General features: G+C 36.7%; 1 protein-coding gene and 1 pseudogene across 8 annotated transcripts in view; both read left to right on the top strand.

The window, feature by feature from the left end:
• CACNB2 (calcium voltage-gated channel auxiliary subunit beta 2) overlaps window positions 1–18,682 on the top strand; it is a 315,479-nt gene that overhangs the window by 127,544 nt on the left and 169,253 nt on the right. The gene's annotated exons all lie outside the window — the stretch shown is intronic.
• On the top strand, window positions 5,854–5,972 carry LOC118609134 (annotated as a pseudogene).

Below are 18,682 nucleotides of genomic sequence, written 5' to 3'. Positions count from 1 at the left end.
TAATGCACGTAAAGTTCTTATCGGAATGCTAGCACTCACGAGTACTTTGTTAAATTCCCATTCACTCTTTCCGTCTGTCTTTTCCCTTCTGATCCGACCGCTGTCGCACTCATTCAGGGATTTCTTGGCTGAACCTACTAGGGGACTCTGGAGCAGCCTCTATATTAAGCCCTAACATCCCAACTGTCCCTTCTCCAGTCCATTCCAAACGCTTATAGTCAATAAGTTCCCTTCCACCTAGATTTTCATCAGTTCTCCAGCAGAGCAAACCCTTTACAGATTCCTCACCATCCATAGCTAAAGTAAATTAAACCTCCAAGCCAACTGAGTTTCCTACAGAGCAGAGAGCCAGGGGTCTGGAGTCAGAGGAGGGCAGAGCCAGACCTTCCTATGCTCACCCTGGGCTCCTTTCTGCTGGTTTAAGCCCCAGCCTTAGTCAAGAGGAGCTTCCGGCTGGTGGAGCTGCTCTTCTAGTTTGCTGTCTGTGGTTCTTACACAGCCAACGTCTGAGGACAGTGGAGAGATCCAATTCCATTTGGGGTGCGCTGTCATTGCACGCAGATGATTCACAAAGGGGTGCAAAGAGGTTTCCGCTTGGGGTTGTCATCTCCGCCTGCGTGCTCCTGAGTCTAAGGAGCATGAACTGAATGCCACTGGAATATGGAAAAGGATGGGTGAGGAAAATCTTCAAGTTGCTAAGTGTCTTCCCTTTTCCTTTTTGGATGAAGGTTACAGAGAGAGGGAGAGTGAAGAAGGATTGGAACGGGGAGAGAGAAAGAGATGGAAAGAGAGAGAAGGAGGTGTGAAGAGTGCTTGCAAGCTCAAGCAGGTGCATGAAAAAAATATGTAAAATCTAAACTTGAGAGCACTGTACCCAGACTAAACAAGAAATGTGACATTTCTGGGAGAGATTCCGCTGTGAGCAATTTTGAATGAAGTTACTAAACAAATGTGGATCCTGTTTCAGGGATTTGTTCAAACAAGGGTGACCAGAAGGCCCATATCATGCCTGTTGCCCATTGCAATTATTGATTGTGTCCTCCTTCATTCCCAAGGGGGTTCTGGCTTTGAATGAAGTACATGGTCATGCTCATTGTTACAGCAGAGTGTGAGTGGACGGTTAAGGTCAAGAGGAATGGCCTGAGGGAGGACTGGAACGGTATGAGCTCCCCGCAGAGAAGGCCCTCCTGCTGGTCCTCTGAACTTCAGGAGTAGAGGGAAGTATGGACAAATCAGTGGACAAGCCTGGCAGCAGGCAGAGCCACGGCAGCTGTGTGACTTGGGGCAAGGGAATGATCTTCAAGGATCACTTTCTTTACCTGCAGAATGAAGATCATTATACAGGTATACAGGCCTAACTCATTTTGTTGTACTTCACAGAGAGTGACTTTTCTTTTTTCTTTTTCTTTTTCTTTTTTTACAAATGAAAGATCTGTGGTAGCCCTGCACTGAGTAAGTCTATTGGTGCTATTTCTCCAACAGGCTCAGGTGATGGTTACTGGTTTTTAGCGATTTTTAAAAAACTTAAGGTGTGCACATTGTTTTCTTCGACATAATGCTATCACGCACTTAATAGACTACAGTATAGTGTAAATATAACTTTTATGCATGCTGGGAAACCAATAAGATTTGTGTGACTCACTGTTTTGCAATATTTGCTTTATTGCCATAGTCTGGAACTGAACCTGGAATATCTCCGAGGTATGCCTGTACTCACGTCACATGGCGGTCTGAGGATTAATCATAAAAATGCAAGGAATATATGTATTGGGGACAAGAGAGGTCATAGGAAAGAACAGTTAGGCAGTGATTTTATCTAGCCATGCTACTTAAAATTACCTCTGGTGCCAATCTGGATTTCTTAGCCTGGTCTTGAAAAGGGTGTCTACATCTGGTCTTAGTCTGTTTCTGGTCTAGTTCCCGTAGCTTCCATAAACAGAACCGCTACCTTTCTGAACACATGTGCTGTGGTCATACCTTTGCTCCCACTGCTTGGCTACCAAGTTGACTCCCACACCACTGAAGTCGAAAACTAAGTCTTATTGGTAAAGGTCATGTAAAATAAAAGAGATCATTAGGATTACCTTTACCGCACATGTAGATGTAACCCTTATGGGAAGTAAGTTTCCATTTATGTCTTTAAGACTTACAGAACATACGACAATACATTTCAGAATTCTAGGTGTTTATTATGTCTTCGATAATTAACCTGTTTAAAGTGCAATCAAAATCTGTTAGCTTTTATTATCAATGATGCAGTCAGTGGCTTCTGGAAAAAAAATAACAGGATATCCAGAATACTCTGGGATGGAAAGAAAGATAGGATTTCTCTTAGAGACCAATGCCAGTCCAAGAAAATGGGGCATTACATGAGGAAGGAGCATTGTTTTAACTTGTATTCTACGCAAAAATTAAAGTGAGATGGAAATTATCAAAATTCAGAGGCAGCCCCCACTCCTTTAAAAAAGGAGACTCGTATGCGGAAGTGCAAACATCAGTATTCCTCTCACTGTGGAAGTTTTTATCTTGGCACGCTTTGCTCATTCTTAGCTCTTAAATTTATGATTGTTATTAACTTTCCAGGTCCAACCAGGGGAGTGAAATGAGCTGACTTAGCTCTCTGGGAGCGGGAAGGAAAGGACCTGAAGGTAGATGACAGGGTTCCTTCATCTATTCTGTGTGGTTAAACTAATGCCACAAGGTGATATCATTGAACCTCCTCCTTCTGGAAGGGGATGAATATCTCACATAGCCTGGAGCCCGAGAAAATAACCCCTTAGACGTTCTATTTAAATTAGCATGACCTTAAGAAAGGCTGGGAGTGAAAATATTACCAATCTATCGAAGCAAAAGGAAGAAATAACATTGTTATGGAATTCTTAAAATTACCAGCATCTGCCATCTGAGCTTGACACAAGAGAAATCAAAATGGAATCACTCGTGTGAGAATTCAGGTGCTGAACAGGCTCTGAGATATAGTCACGGTGATCCCCAGAACCTACCGAGCAGCATTTTGAGTAGTTTAGTGTGGCTTCTGTTACTGCAGTGATCTGAACAGCATCCGTAGTAGCAGCAATAATAGCATGTATTTTTAAATTTGAATCACAGGTATCGGGTAGACTTTTCTAGACTTGCAGGCAGGTTGTAGCCTTGTGCAATCTGGGCTAAACAGATACAACCTGCTTTCTTCATAAAGCTATCTTAGAGCTTCGTACCTATAAGCAGGTATCCTTTAAACCCCAAAGATCCACGGGGGAGTCTCTCTGGGGTAATTGGTGTGGCGGAACTCAGTGAAGAAAGTCAAGTTAGGACTTTGTTGGCCACTGGTATTGCCTCTGGAGATAAAGGAGCAGAGAGAGTTTATTTTTGTTTTTGTTTTCCCTAAAGGCTGTGCAGGAGTACAGACAGAAAAGCAGAGAGATGAGAAATGTTTGAGAGAGGGAGAAAAGAAAACAAAACACATCTCACTGTCTCATGTCTCAGATGACACGCTTGCTTGTCTACGTAAGAGTCAGTACTGAAGTCTTAGAAGCTGTGACAGCTCACATGAGTGTCTTCATTTCCTGCTGCTTTCTTAATAATCTCATAAAAATACTGGAAAGATGACTAAGTACTACCCCGTGAGGTGAGCTGTTTATGTGGGTGCACATCCAACTCTGTCCTTGGTGTCTCTCTCTGAGAATCTCACCACTATAACACATTATCAAAGTGTTCTTACTGTATTCTAATGTGATTTAAATTCATTAAATTTCTAGAAAAAACACCCATGTTTTTAAACACGAAATTGCAAGTCATGGTGGCAGTGGATAAGCATATGTCTCAATACTCAGTGGACAAGTGTATTACCTCAAATGAGGCAGTAGACTGTCCTTACCATTTAAGGCAATGGCGTGGGACAAAATATAATAAATACATTTGTTTCAAATATTGAGTTGAAAACATTGCTTGTTTCTCCAAGTTTCCAAGTGAAGGATAAGTCTGTGCTCATTTCACTCTTGGTTTTATTTATTTTTTTCAGTGTAACCTAAACCTGTTAATATCTATATTCAGCAAAGCTACCATGGTTGCTAGGCAACCAGGCTTAGCGGGCTAGCAAGGCACCAAAGCAAGAAATCAAATACGGCTAACAAAACCTTGATTTATGCTGCCACTGGACAGAAAATTCATTCTCCCTGTGTTCTGTATGGATTTTTCTTTTCCAAACATACATAAATCTTTCAAAATGTTAGCTCAATGCTATTAGGAGTTTAAAATGATGGTATATTAGGCAACATTTCGATGTAGTTGAATAAGTATGAAGGCAGAATCTCTGCTTTTCCTTAATTAAAACAAGAGTGGGTTTTTTCATTTGTTTGTTTTTTGTTTTTTTTTTTTTGGGCCTTCTAGACCATCCTGGACTTTTCAGTCTCACTTTTCATTTTCTCTGCAGAAAGATGTATACATTATTCTTGGAACAAAATGTCATGGAAATCGAAGTGTCAACATTGGAAAATAGAAGTTTAGGATTAATTACTGCCAGACATAGATTTTTGTATCTTTTGCATGGGAGTAAAAAAAAGTATGAATTAAGATGACTTCTTATTGTAAATTATCCTAACTTTTCTTATCTACTTTCCCCATGGAAACTTTATCACCTCTAAAGTTAAGAATAAGGGAAGCTTTTGGATTAAAGAAAATAAATGTCATCTACTTCATGGAGGGTCTCTATTATGTGACTGAAACAGAATTGAAACTTAAGCTAACATTATCTATTGTTTTATTTCATCCCTTGTTTCATAGTTCAGATTTTATTAGATAAGTTTAATATTCAGAGGAAAAGTAAACTAAATGACTCTGAATCAAATCCTTTTTGAAATAAGATTGGGGAATGATATAAAATAAAACAAATAACTGGGACTATTGAAGTAAAGATGTGGGTAAAGCTGACAAGAATGAGAACAGAAGACTGAGAGAATTAACTTAGTAATGTCTGTGGTAACCAGTACGAATCTTCAAAATCTACATGATAGAGGAAGCTGTCTTTCATTATTACTTTGCCATCCAACAGTCGTATCTATTTGACATTCTTTTTTTAAATTTTTTTTTGGTCCTTATTCCATACTTGGTATGAATTATGGTTTTTTGAGCAAACTGGAAGTTCAGATTTTATGTAAAGTCTCCTCTCATTTGTAAGCGTTGGCTTCATTAAAAATGAAGGACCTCAACATTTTGAAAGTTAAACAAAATATAACTGGAAGCCAGAATATGCTCATCATGGTTGTCATTTGTGATTCCTGATGAAGTCGAGGAAGGGCTGCTAGAGGAATCATAGGAAATTCTTGCATGTGAAGAAGCTGTAAATAAAAACGAGTTCTCAGGGAGGTAGAAGAAACAGAATCCTGGGATTTCAGGAGGAAGGGAGGCTGTACACACTGGGTCAAAAGTGATTTTCGTAAAAGGGTATCCGGTGATCTTAGAAGAGGAATTTCAAGGAATTGGTGATAATCAGGCGCAAATGCAATGAGTTGTAAGGAGTATGTGGGTGATGAAAGTTATCACTTTCATAAACAAATGAAGTACAGCCTACATTTTCCAGAAGGAGGGAGTAGGCCACAATCACTTGAGGGGAATTGAGGAAAGATGTGGGCATAGGTAGACAGAGAACAGATTTTTGGAGCAAGTGGGAGAATATGGAACCAAATACAAAGGTCTAAGGTTAACCTTTGAGAAAATGAAGAATTTAAGGGGAAGCAGAACACAGAGATGAATATGTAAAGTTTTTGTGTGTGGTTAATGACACGAATTTTGAGTAAATTCTGTTTTGGTTGGCATGTCTTGTTTGGATAGAGGTGAGGTCCTTAGAAAATGAGAAGGTTCTATGGCCGTGCCACCCTGAACATGTCCAATCCCATCTGATCTGGGAGTCTAAGCAGGGCTGGTCCTGGTTAGTACTTGGATGGGAGACCACCTAGGAAGACCATGTGCTGTAGGCATTAAAAAAAATAAAATAAAATTATAAAAAAATAAAATGAGAAGGGCAGAATGAGATAGGAGGAAGAAAGCTCTACAATAAAATACTTGTAAGCATTATTTTGAGAGTCATGGTAAAGGTGGATAAATTGATCTGTATTGAAATTCTCCAATAATTTGCAGTCACTCTGCAGAAAATGACTGAAATTATCTTTGCAGTTAATAGGTAAGAACTAAAGACAGTTGAGGAGTGAGGGTTTCTGGACCGCTAAAGTTTATACTACTGGAATGTTGTGCCTGGTGTAGCAGGTCCGAGAGAGAAACAAGAGAGTCCAGGAGGAGGTTGGTAGACTGAAGGTTTCACAGAGGTGTTAAAGGACTCAAGGTCACAGGAAAGGCTAAATGTAGACTTATTTAAGAAAACGAGCAGACCAGGTGAAAACGAAAAAGGTTATGATCAAAGAAAAGTTTCAGGATTTACGGTCCCTCAGTTAAAAGCATCTGGGATAAAGGCAAGAATGGGTGGGAGTTATGTGTGTGGATTACTGGTGAGGACATGAAAGCCCCTCTAGTAGAGGAAATTCAGGATAGGGACAGAATTTTGCCTGTGACATTCTGGATGGTGGTAGAGAGCATAGACAGCCCAGAGGAAAACCAGGCCAGGTGAAACAGTGTTGGAAAAACAGAGAGGAAGACCTCAAAAGTCGATAAATGGACATAATACTTTTACTTTGTGGCACTTATAATTTACAATTCCAAACCAATTGTTTGTTCTTGATCGCCCTTTTCCCTACTAAACTGAGGACAAGGACCATATTTCACCTATTTTATTCACCGCCGAATACCTGTTCCCAGCACAATGACGGCTCATAGCAACTATGCTCCGTAAATACTTGTTACGTGAATTAAAAGGTAATGGAAGGAGGCCATGCAGTTTGCTGTTATGGACTTTAATAAGAGATGTGAGGTCACTGACCCAAATGAGTGGGAAACATTTGGGAAATGGCAGTAAGGAGTTTATTGCTTGATAAAAATAAAAGATAAAAATTTCCAAATCAATTATAATAAAAGACAAATTCAAACACATGCTATCTCTCAGGAGCCAAAGAAGAAGGTGGTTAAATGTTTTGCTCAGAGACATAAGTGTATTTCACTACTACAATCACATAAACCAAAAACGTGCTTGGTTCAAGTCTAAATAATATGCATCCATAGTCCGTATTTTTATGTTTCGTGAAAGATTATTATAAAATGGCAGATGTATTTTAAAATTGTAACCCTCTAAAGCATTACAGTGATTTCTTGGGTTACCTACCATTCAATTTTCCCACAAGGTCATTTTCAGCAGTTCTTGCAATCTGGCCGTTGGGGTCAGAATGAATAGTAAGTTGAATATGCATCAGCCTGCCAAAAACAACCCTAAAAGCTCCAAGTATGGGAGCCAGCAAAGTTATGGAAGGCATAAGGTATGCTTGACACCTTTAGCTCTTGGCAAAATGAGTCAAGGGTATGACTTGACAACTTTTTTTTTGGGTGAGCAAGTTGTCCCTTTTGTTTAAAATGTCATCAAGAAATGATGTGTATTTGCTGATGTCAGCCAGAAAATGAAGCACTTTCAAAAATGTATTTTTAAAGCAGAGTACTCTTTGAATATACACGTACTCTGATTCTCATTTTGGTTTGGAAGCATTGTAAAATTGGCTTTACTTTTTTTTTTTTTTTTAAGTTTATGCCCTATAGGTGATAGGATTGTATTTTCCCCTCATCATTACCACTAAATTATTTTTCCCGCTGAAACTGACATTTTCAGTATCTCCACCAAAACTAACATTTTTTGCTAAAACCAACATTTTCAGTAATGAGGTAAAAGTAAATGTGTTTTCTGACATGGTTTCAAAATTTAAAATATCGGATGGTACTTCCTGGACTGAATCTGTTACCTTATGATTTGTATGTGTAAAAGAGAGATATGGGGAGTAACTCCTGGTTTTTGTAAAAAAGGGGATTTTTCAGAAACAGAGAAGAAGGCAAGATCAAATACATTGCCAGCAATTACATGAATGCCAGGCTGCCAAGAATTTTTATACTGATGGTAGCACTTGACCAGGAAGTTGTTGGTGTTCCGTTAGGATGGGAAGATAAGACCTTCGGGGTCAGAGCCATGTGATGCTGTCTTCATCTATTCATCCCAGGACCTTGACTGTCAGTAGCCCCTTAAGAAGGCATTGTTTTTATTTGATCCATGAATCGGTATTTCTTTCACAATGAACGTCCTGATACAAAGTCCACTGAGAACAAGAGAGGGATGTGTTTTTAAACATACATATAATAAATGGATTATTGATGAGATGAAATAGAGGTAGAAAAGTAAATATTTAACATTAAATTTGCCCTTTGAAATAAAACATAAAAATATCTCTGTGACCAGTTCTATGTAGAGATATTATAAGAATACTTATTTTATCCATCCAACTAGTAACTATTGAGTACCTGTCGTGTGTACTGGAGGATCAATGAGTCCTGGCCCTCAAGGAGCTTACGTTCTACTGGGGATGGGGATGGCACAGATATGTGCTATGGCAGATATTGAAGACAGAAGCAAAAGGGTAACGAGATAAACAAATATGTGATATGGTAGCTATTGAAGACAAATATGTGATTTGGCAGGTATTGAAGACAGATGTAGCAGGGTAAGGAGATAAAGAATGACAAGTTGGGGTATGGGTGTTTCTCTAAAGGCTAGAGAACACCTCTCTTGCTAAGGGAACATTTGATCACACACATGAATGCTTGCTCCCGGAACCTAGGATTTCGGTGTATGATTCTGGTGATATTCCAAAATGATTGCAGTGCGACTACTTCTAAGCCTGTTTGTAGATACTCAGTTATACAGCCTCTAGTTTTGTATTGTTTCCAAATAGTTTATTCTGAACTTGGAATAGTACAGCTTTTTCTTTATTTCTTTTTTTAAAATTTATTTTTGGCTTTTTCCTTTGTTAAATTTTCAGAAATGTGTTTGAAAGCTGCCTTTGAAATCCTAGAATTTGCTGATTAAGCTTGGATTTGGTAGTTCTTAAATGACATTCTGTGTCCTGTCTAAAATTAAGTCTGCTTTGATTGTAATAATTTGGTGTACTCTATTTCTGAACCCAGAAAAGCGTGCAATAAAAAAAAATTAATTTTTAAGGTAGACTTATAAAATATGTAGCTTATTTACCCAACAATGCTTTTCTGGAAGTTTTTGTCTCTCAACTTTTTCTGTTCCTTCATTGTATATTCTTATTTTTTTATTCTCACTACAATGCATGCATCTTGGGGAAAATGTTTAAATAGAACAAAAAGATATGATTTTACTCCTTGGGTAAAATCGCTGTTAAGAGGGTTTATACATTTTAATTCATATAGTGGTTACCAATATATGTTTAAAGATTAGTTTATCCCCTATTTAGTAATTTATTAACTTTAGACACTTTGAAAGATGAGGAATTTGAAACATATTACCTCCTACCTCTCATAACTTCCAGTTTTTGTTACTTATGTCAGTTATAGTCTGTTTTGAAACTGGAATTAAGTCTTTAACTTCATTCTATAATATGATTTTTTTTAAAACTGGAAGCTAATAAAAAGCATTTACAGTGTCATGGTTATAAAAATATCACTTACATAGTAGATCTATGGAGAAACAAATGTACTCCAATCTCATTAAAAGTTGCTACACAAATGTGACATTCATATCTTCCAGCAAAAGGTTTTTTTTTTTCCTCTACTTCTGTCCTAGTCAACTGATAATGTGGTTGATATTTCATGAAGTTCTTGTTTTTAGATTAATTTTTGTTTTGCTTGAAAATCTTTAGTAATTAAATATATGTAAATGCACTTTCAAAAATTTCTTTTGATCTTATGCTTCATTAATAAATTACCTTGATATAGAATTATAGTTTCAAAATATATTTTTCCCTCAGAAGTCTTTATTATCTTCAATCAGATAGAGTTGTTGTTAAGAAAATTAATATCAAACTGATTCTTTTCCTTCATAGATAATTTGACTTTTCCTCTCTAAGAGCTTTTCATATTTTCTCTTTATCCCTGAATTTAAAATTTTCATCATGATAAGTCTACATGAAAGCCTTTTTCTCAAGCGTCCTGTTTAGAAATGGATAGAACTTTCAGTCTAAAAATAGCTGTTTTTCACATTTTCTCCATCTTTTTTAAAGATAAATGTTGAAGTACTAGGAACTATCCCCATTTCTAAACCTCTTCCATATTTTCCATCATTTTTTCCCTTGAGCTTTACATATATCCACTTTGATCTTCAAATACATCCCTTTTATTAATTATCCTAATCTTTAGATTTTTTGATAGTGGCAAGTATATTTTAATTTCTAAGAACATTATTTTTGCCTCATTGGGACTTTTCTGTAGCTTCTTGTACTCATTCTATAAATGCAGTACAATAACCCCTTGGTTCTCTGAAGATGCAGATCTGGATTTTTTGTTTGTTTGTTTAAATTTGCTTATATTCCTTGTTTTATTTCTATTTTCTCAAGGGTCAATTTTTCTATTTATTTTGGATCAGTCCTTCCCCCGCCCCCCCAAATGTTTGGTTGTCCTTATTTCTATTTATGAGCGAATACCTGCATTGCTTCATATAGGCAGGCGGTATGGGGTCCTCTGCAACTTTTTTGTTTCGTTTCATCTGTGGACCCCTCATACCTGAATAGGAGGGCGAGCTGTGCTTCTCTGTAGGTGCACAGGGCTGTGAGGCAGTCAGACCTCCCTACAGGATATGTAATCAGGGAACCACCAGGCAGGAACCCCACAATCACCTGGGTTAGAAGCAGAAAGGTTTTTACTCTTGGGGTTGTAGCACTTTAGTTCATGGCTAAGAAAACCACACCTTTTCTTCCCGTACAATAGGCCCTTTCCATGCCTTTGAGGATGTCGTTTTTTACCTTAAACTACTTTGTTCCTCTTTCAGGCCCAACACCTTGTAAAATACATTTATAAGTTTAATACTCCTTGTCTTTTTACATGTGTCTCATCCAACACAATTCCCCAAGTAAGTATATTTTATGAAATAAATTGAAATGATAAATATGGCGAAATTTAAGGTCTCTTAGATATTTAATTTAGTACATAAACTTAGTAAGTTTTCAACTTAAAATCCCAAGTCTAAACTAATGACTCAGTTAAGTATTTTAAATTGGAATTAAAAAGCTGATCTGTTCTACTGAGCCAAAATCTCTTAAATAGTAAAAATACATTAAATTTGAAATATGCAAGGCTCCTTTTTATAAAAATATTTGTTTAGTCATTGAAACATTGCTGTTTTTAATTCTAAAATTTTCTATGCTTACTCACCAGGGAAATAATTTATATCATACTTTCTCAGCCAGTTAAGATTATATAATGACCAGAAATCTTGGCCCAGACTCCGAGTGAGTTCTTATCAGTGATTATAATGACACATGCTTGGGTCTCTTAAGGTTACTGCATCAATGTTCTTTAAACATATGTGTTTGGGAGGATAAGGGTATGAGATGAGCAGGGAAGAGTTCTAAGAATCTTGATCATCCCAGTCTTTGATCTGCTCCTTGGTCTAGCTTCTGTGTGCGCTGGTTGAATTTTGCCTTTCTTTAGCTTTAAGATCAGTGTATGCCTTTTCTGTCTAACTGTAAACACCTCTGATAAATCCAGCCTCCTTCTTGTGTATTTTCTAGCACTTGAGACTGCATAACTCTTGGAGGATGTTCAAATGATATCCAACTGAGTTCTGGAGAGCTCTCATAACATTGACTTTTTTTGTCGCAACGTTCAAGGTCATGCTGTTGACACTTAGAGACAGAACAAGTGACTACTGACCCCTAGAGGATATTTTATGCAATAAATGATAATTTTCCTGTATTAATAACAGCAGTGACATCAAATGGTTGTAATGAATCTGAATTGGAATAACGCAAGCGAAGTGCGTAGTCCTGTGCCTAGTGTGCAGTAAGCACTCAGTGACTGTTTTCCTTTATTATAGCTGTGTTAAGTAAAGCACTGTCAATAACAAATGTTCATATTAAGATGAGAGAGGAACTTTTAAGCATGTAGATGATTGGTGTGGCACTATAACTTCCCCCTTGTTTTGAGCAATATTTCTTTAACTTAGTACTACAATAATAATTTGGCGTTATCGCAGAGTTTCTCAGCCTTAGCACAGTTGACATTTCACGCTGGACAATTCCTTGGTGTAGGGGGCTGTCGCGTGCCCTGGAGGAGGTGTTGCGGCATCCCTGGTCCCTACTCAGTAGATATCAGTAGCACCCCCCTTCCAGCTGTGACAACTAAAAATGTCCCCAGACCTTGCCAAATGTCTCCTGGGGAGAGCAAACAAAATCACTCCCTGGTTGGGGACCACTGTTTTAATAGTGATACCAATTTTGTGCATTTTTTAAAAAATTATTTTCCTCTTTGCTTCTCTGAACTCAGTTCCTATCTTTGGGTTTTTTTTATCTCTTACCTTAAAAGCAGCATAGAATATGTTATCTCTTCCCTTCTCTGTCAAGCTCAGGGTCTATAGACCAGAAGGTAATTGAGGTTAAATTCCAAGTTTTATTTAAAGTAGCAATCAACCTGTTGGGGGAGGGAGGGGGAATGTTTCCCATAACCCATCAGATAGCACTCTTTCTTGTAAACCTGAGTTTTGCTTCTTAGATTTGTTTCTGGTTAAGAGAATTGCAGATGTATTCCATTGAGAAAAGTAGTATGTTCCCACACTAGTGCAAAACATTGTATTCTCCTCGTTAATCACATTCAAAGAGCTGTTTCTATTTGTGGTGACTACAAAAATAATGGGTTGCGGGTCATTTACTTATGATAAAGTTAATTCCTTTCTATTGAAATATTGTAGGCTTTTGATAAAAGAAATCAATTTACTAGAGGCTTCTGGCGATCAATAAATATTTAAACTTGAGGTGTTAAACAGCAAATTACTACATGGTAGCTTCAGAGTGTTATTAGCTTTTTATAATCAGCAAATGTTGAATATTGAGGGAATGAATGCTTGAACACAGTATATGTTAGATTTTATCACATGAAAATTCTGTATTTATAATAATCATACTAAAATCCCAATAGTATAGGTAATAGCTTTTCTAGAAAAGAGAGTTGTTAGAAAACCATTATGTACCACTGTTAAGAGTTGGGATTTGGGTGCGAGAAAGAACTGTTTAATTATAACCTATCAAAAAAATAATTCTAAGGAATATTTCTATTGTTAGTAAATTTAAATGTTAAGTTGTTTATTTTGGATAAGAAGATAGCAGAGATGCTCAACTATGTTATTCAGTAAATTGTCATATCAGTTAAAATCAGTTTTTTTTCTATTTTCTCTCCTTGTTCAAGTCTAAAAAATTACTTGCAGAGAGGTAAAAACATACTTAAACAATTGAAATTCTGTCATTCATCTTCCCACGTTCATAAAAAAAAAAGTTAGCCTCTCTACACGTTCATCCAAGTTAACCAAACCAATCTATTACCATTGCCCTCAGTTACCTTTCAAGTAATATTTTTTCCTAATTAAACTTCCATTTATTTTATGTTATTTTATTTTATTTTTAATTTTTTTTTAATTGAAGAAATTATTTTAATTTTTTTTCCCCGTCTACCTCCTCCTTCCTTCCTACGCACTCCCCTCTGGTAACCACTAGTCTGTAGTCCACATCCATGAGTCTCTGTTTGTCCTATTCCTTTGTTGCTTTTAGGTTTATATCCCACACATATGTGATATTATGTGATTTTCAACTTTTTCTGTCTAGCGTATTCCACTTAGCATGATTATCTTGAGGTCCATCCATGTTGTTGCAACCTTTCAAGTACTTTTAACCACAAAGTCAAACAACATACAAACTCTGTGGTACCTGTTAAAACAAACACACAAAAAAATTATTTAATAAAAAGCTTCCCATGTTCCAGTGGAAAATATATTTGTTTACAATAGCAATTCTACTGCAACAGAAGAATTTGACTTCATCCTAGAAACTTCTTAAAATTTGAACCAAGAGATTAAAAGCTGCATAGTAAAACCTTATTAACTCAAAACATCTCACGGTAAAGATAACTGAAATTCTAGTGATTTTTTTTGGTTTCTTTTTTTTTTAAAGAACTCTTGCCCTTAGAAATTCACATATTAACCCTAACCTAAAAAGTTAGATAATGACATGTGTAAAATAATTTCTAATTTATAGATAGGAACAGCAATGTGCTTCCAAATGTTTAATAAAAATAAATTCCGGTTTATAGTATTTGCCAACATCTGTGGTGGAAATACTCGTACCATGGCCATTTCAAGCTATAGAGTGACCTCCCTAAATCAGAGCTTAAAAGAGAAGCTCACTAGCACACCATTAAATAGTAATTCCATTATACAGGTACAATAGACATAAATAACCTCAACGGTATAGATTGTAGCAAAATGTGGTAAAATAATTAGGAAATCAGAAGTTTTGAATTTTATTACCTTTGTTTATAAGCATAATTTATTTAGTTGTAAGTTTGATAATTCGTTTCAGTAATAACTATATTTGACAACTGGTTCTCCAAATTTCTGAAATTTTAACCATCAGCTGGGCCAGCTCCTTGAACACACTGTTTTTATTCATATGAAAGTTTTCTTAAAGGTTAATAGATATTGGAAACACCTATATCCAGAGTATTTTAAAGTAGTTTCCTTACATTATTAGTGTACACTTATTCACTTCTGGAGGTCTAGTGCCCGAAAACCGGAACTGGCATATACTAAGTTCTCAATAAATGTTGGGTAACTGGCTTTTCTTAAAAATGTGAAGCCTAAAGGAAGTTCCCGTAGCTATTGTTGATAGTACCTCAAATTATTTCTAAATTAAAAACCCACATAGACGAATAGAGAGGGTCTCAACCTGCATACGAATCCTATGAAGATAAATAAAAAACTCTCCCGACTGACCTTTTCCTTACAAGGATTATGCAAAGTCTTAGGGGACCCTTGGCCCCAGGAGACCCATCCAGCTTACTTTATCCTTGGATGTTATTTTTTTAACTCTATCTACCAAAAATAAAAAGAAAGAAAAAGGAAAAATAAAACCACATTCTTTGGACAGCAAAGAGGAAAGATGAGCTGCTTTTACAGGAACAATGCCTGTTGTTACTTCCACCACCTTCTAAATCTAGTTTGAGTGGAAGGAAACACATCCTTACCCCAGGCACTGTAAAACCCACAACAATATGTTTTTTGTTCCCATTCTTATCACAGCCCACTTCCCTAAAACTGTCCTCCCAAAGGTCTCCAAAAACCACCTCCTTGCTTAATTTGATCCTCTCCATGTAGCTAGCCTTCATCTTACCAATTTTTTTCCTAGCGTTCGAGCACCCATTCATTCTTGAAAATTTCCTACTTTTAATCATTCATTTATTCAACAGGTAGTGGCTGAGTTCTCTCTCCAGAACCAAGCATCGCTCTGGACATTGGGAATATAACACATGAGGTCTTTGTCTCTTGAAGGTTCTATTCTAACTAAGAAAGAGCAGATAAATAAAACACATCAAAAAGTTAAGGAGAAGGGTGGGTGTTTTCGCAATAGAATGAAGGCTTCTATTAGCAAGTGACTTTTCTGCTGAGACCTGAAAGAAAAGGAGAAGCCACTCAGTGACCTAAGGTGTAGAGTGTTCCAGGCAAGTACAAAGGTTCTGAGCAAGACTGAGTCTGGTGTTGATTCCAGAACAGAAGGAAAAGCATAGCTGGGGGACAAGGCCAGTGGAGGTCAGACAGGTAGGCAGGGGCCAGATTCATTGTTCAGGTCCTATAGCTGTATTCTTAGGTTCCGCCTAGGGCACCTTCCACTGTCATTCTCTTTGGTCAGCCCCTGATCCTTCTCTTTACAATCTTTCCCCAAGCACTTGTCAGCTCCTCCATAAATCGATTACTCATCAGTTAGACTTAATTTCCTTCTCTTCAGTTTTCGCATAAAACTCTGTTGCCGCTTTTATACCTAGTCCTTATGTACTCATCAGTTCTTCCGTCAGTCTGGAAGGTTCTTGACAATAGGGAGCTTATCTTGTTTATCTTCGGTGAAAACAAAGACTTTCTTGTTTTTGTTTGTTTCATTTTCTTTGACTTGGTTTTTGGTTCTTTGACATATGAGTACAAAATAAATGATTTTTGTTTGTTTGTTAAATAAGTGAGCATATTGTTAAAGAAGGTTGCCCTAGCAAAATATATATATTAAAAAAAGAACAACAAAACCTAGTCTTTAAGCAAAGCATATAAAATTAAGTCCTTGAACACAAAAAAAGACATAATCATGAGAGAGGGGAGAATATAATGTGTGAGAGCATAAAGTCTAGATCTAGACATCCGTTAATTACTAACTGTGACCTTAGGCAGGTTACTTCACCTTTAGTGCCTTTGCTTTCTCATCCGAAAAATGGGGATAGTTGCGTGCATCCCATAGGGTTATTTTTTAGGTTGAACAAGTTAATGCATTTGAAACAGTAGAAAAGAACAGCCAGAACTCCATAACTATTGACTATTCTTTATTTATTGATGGGCTGAAAAACTTTGTTGTACTCATTGGTAGTTGTTTATAAATGGAATGTACTTGATTTTCACTTATGTGTCAAAGGCAGCCCTTGTTTTTTAGCAAATTTTGGAATGCCCTGAAAGTCATTTCATTACAAATAGAATAACCACAACCAAGAAACTAAAGGGTTGACTAAGAGAGTCATTGCCTTACTTAATTAACTGGATTCGTAGTTAGAACTACTATTGGCAGGACTGAAGGGTACCAGGAAGCTCACCTTTTTCCTTCTCAGACTATTAGTAAACTCTTCACGTAAGACAAACTGCAGTGTTCCTAAAGATTGAGCCAGGAGGAAAAAGTGTCTCTTAGAAACAGAGGGAATTGAAAAAGGATAGTCCTTCACAGGTAAAGCTGAAGAGATCTGATGCGTCCTTGCTGGCCTTGGGACACTTTCTCAGGTGAACGAGAGGTTAATTTTGATCCTCCACACTCAACAATTCCCCCATCCCTGACCTCAACATAACCAATCATATTAATTGATAGATCAACTTGAGATATAAATGTGATGATGTAACTAGACGTTGGGAGATTGTCTTAGCATGTGTCTCAGCTCTTTGCATGCATTCAGGAATACCACAGTTCTCTGAGGATTTAATTAATTTCTTCCACAAGCTACCAGGAGTATGGCAAATTAGTGACTCAGAAGGTAGTTGTATTTTTGTGTTTCAGTAGCTGCAGTAGTTTAGATAAGTGACAGCCACAGGAACCGTGCGTGACCTCATGTCAGTTCTGGGCTGCTGAATGAAGCCCTTTCTACTTTCTGCCCCCTCTGTAAAATTTTTTGGGAGCTGGGGGTTGTCAGCAATGAGAAACCTTTCTAGAATGCTCATGTCTCTTGAGAGTATTACCCCGATTTCTAAGAGAGCATAGCTAATGGCAGGAATCATTAAAATGAGCTGAATAATACCCAGAAAAAATGTGATTCATCTTTCATGGATGAAACCTTGTGACTTACAATGAGCAGGCAGGGGGTAGATATTTTGTTGTTAGTATTTGTTGATTATCAAAGTTCTTTGCTGTTTACTGACTCCTTCAGTGTTTTGCCATTTGTTTTATTTATAAAAACATCCTACATCCCTATCATTTTACAAAATGACCTTGGATGAAATGGAATAAGCAGATTAGAAACAATGATTTGAGGGCTATGAAATGTCTCTACATGATTTCATTTCTTCTAAAAAAATGCAGTGGTAATTTATGTTAGTTATATTAATCAATGATATCAAAATGAATGCATCTAAAAGAATATTTGTGAGCCTAAAGCCTAAAGTAGATGACAAATGATCAAAACATGACATTAAAGGAATACATTCTTAAAATATCTAATTTTTGCATTGGAGACTACAGCTGGCTGTCATTTTAGATTGATAGACTTAATGTTTTTCGTATGCACAGTAGTCATCAATTTATTAAGTACAAAAGTTTTACTTTCTGCCTTAAACATCTAGGAATTTTTTAAGATTAAAAAAATAGAAAAAAGTTAAAAATAAATAAAAATAAACAGAAACCAAATACATGTAGAAAATTACAACCAGAAAACACCACCTTATCTATATTAACCAAATAACTATAAAACAAACTCCCATGTATATCCCCCTAAAAAGTCCAAAAAGTAGAACATTTCCCAACAGCCCCCAGAAATATCTCTCTACCTCCTTATCCTTTGTAATTACTTCGGGACTTCCTTGCCTCAAGGTAACCACTCTTCTGATTTTTATGGTGATAAACTCCTTGCTTTTCTTCATCATTTTATCTTTATCATTGCTGCACACATCTCTAAACACTATAGAACTGTTTTGCCTATTTCTGTACTTTTTCTATAAGTGACACAGTACTCGATGCATGTTTGCTTTGGAAGCTTGCTTTTTACCTCCAATAAATATTACATTTTTGAGATTGGTCTGTGATGTTTATAGAATATTCTGTTGTAGAACCGATATCCCGATTTGTGTGTACATGCTGCTGTTGATGAACATTTGGGCTGTTTTTAGTTTTTGCACTAGTAGAATCATAGTGCAATAATTAATGTTTGTAAGAATGAACCCGAGTCACCAAGAAAAAGTACACTTGGATTCCATATATTCAATGTAAGAGTATATAGAAGTAGAGATTATTCACATCAAAATGTATCT

Source organism: Rousettus aegyptiacus, unplaced genomic scaffold (assembly GCF_014176215.1).
Source record: "Rousettus aegyptiacus isolate mRouAeg1 unplaced genomic scaffold, mRouAeg1.p scaffold_m13_p_10, whole genome shotgun sequence".
Lineage (NCBI taxonomy): Eukaryota > Metazoa > Chordata > Mammalia > Chiroptera > Pteropodidae > Rousettus > Rousettus aegyptiacus.
This window is presented reverse-complemented; position numbering and strand designations above follow the sequence as displayed.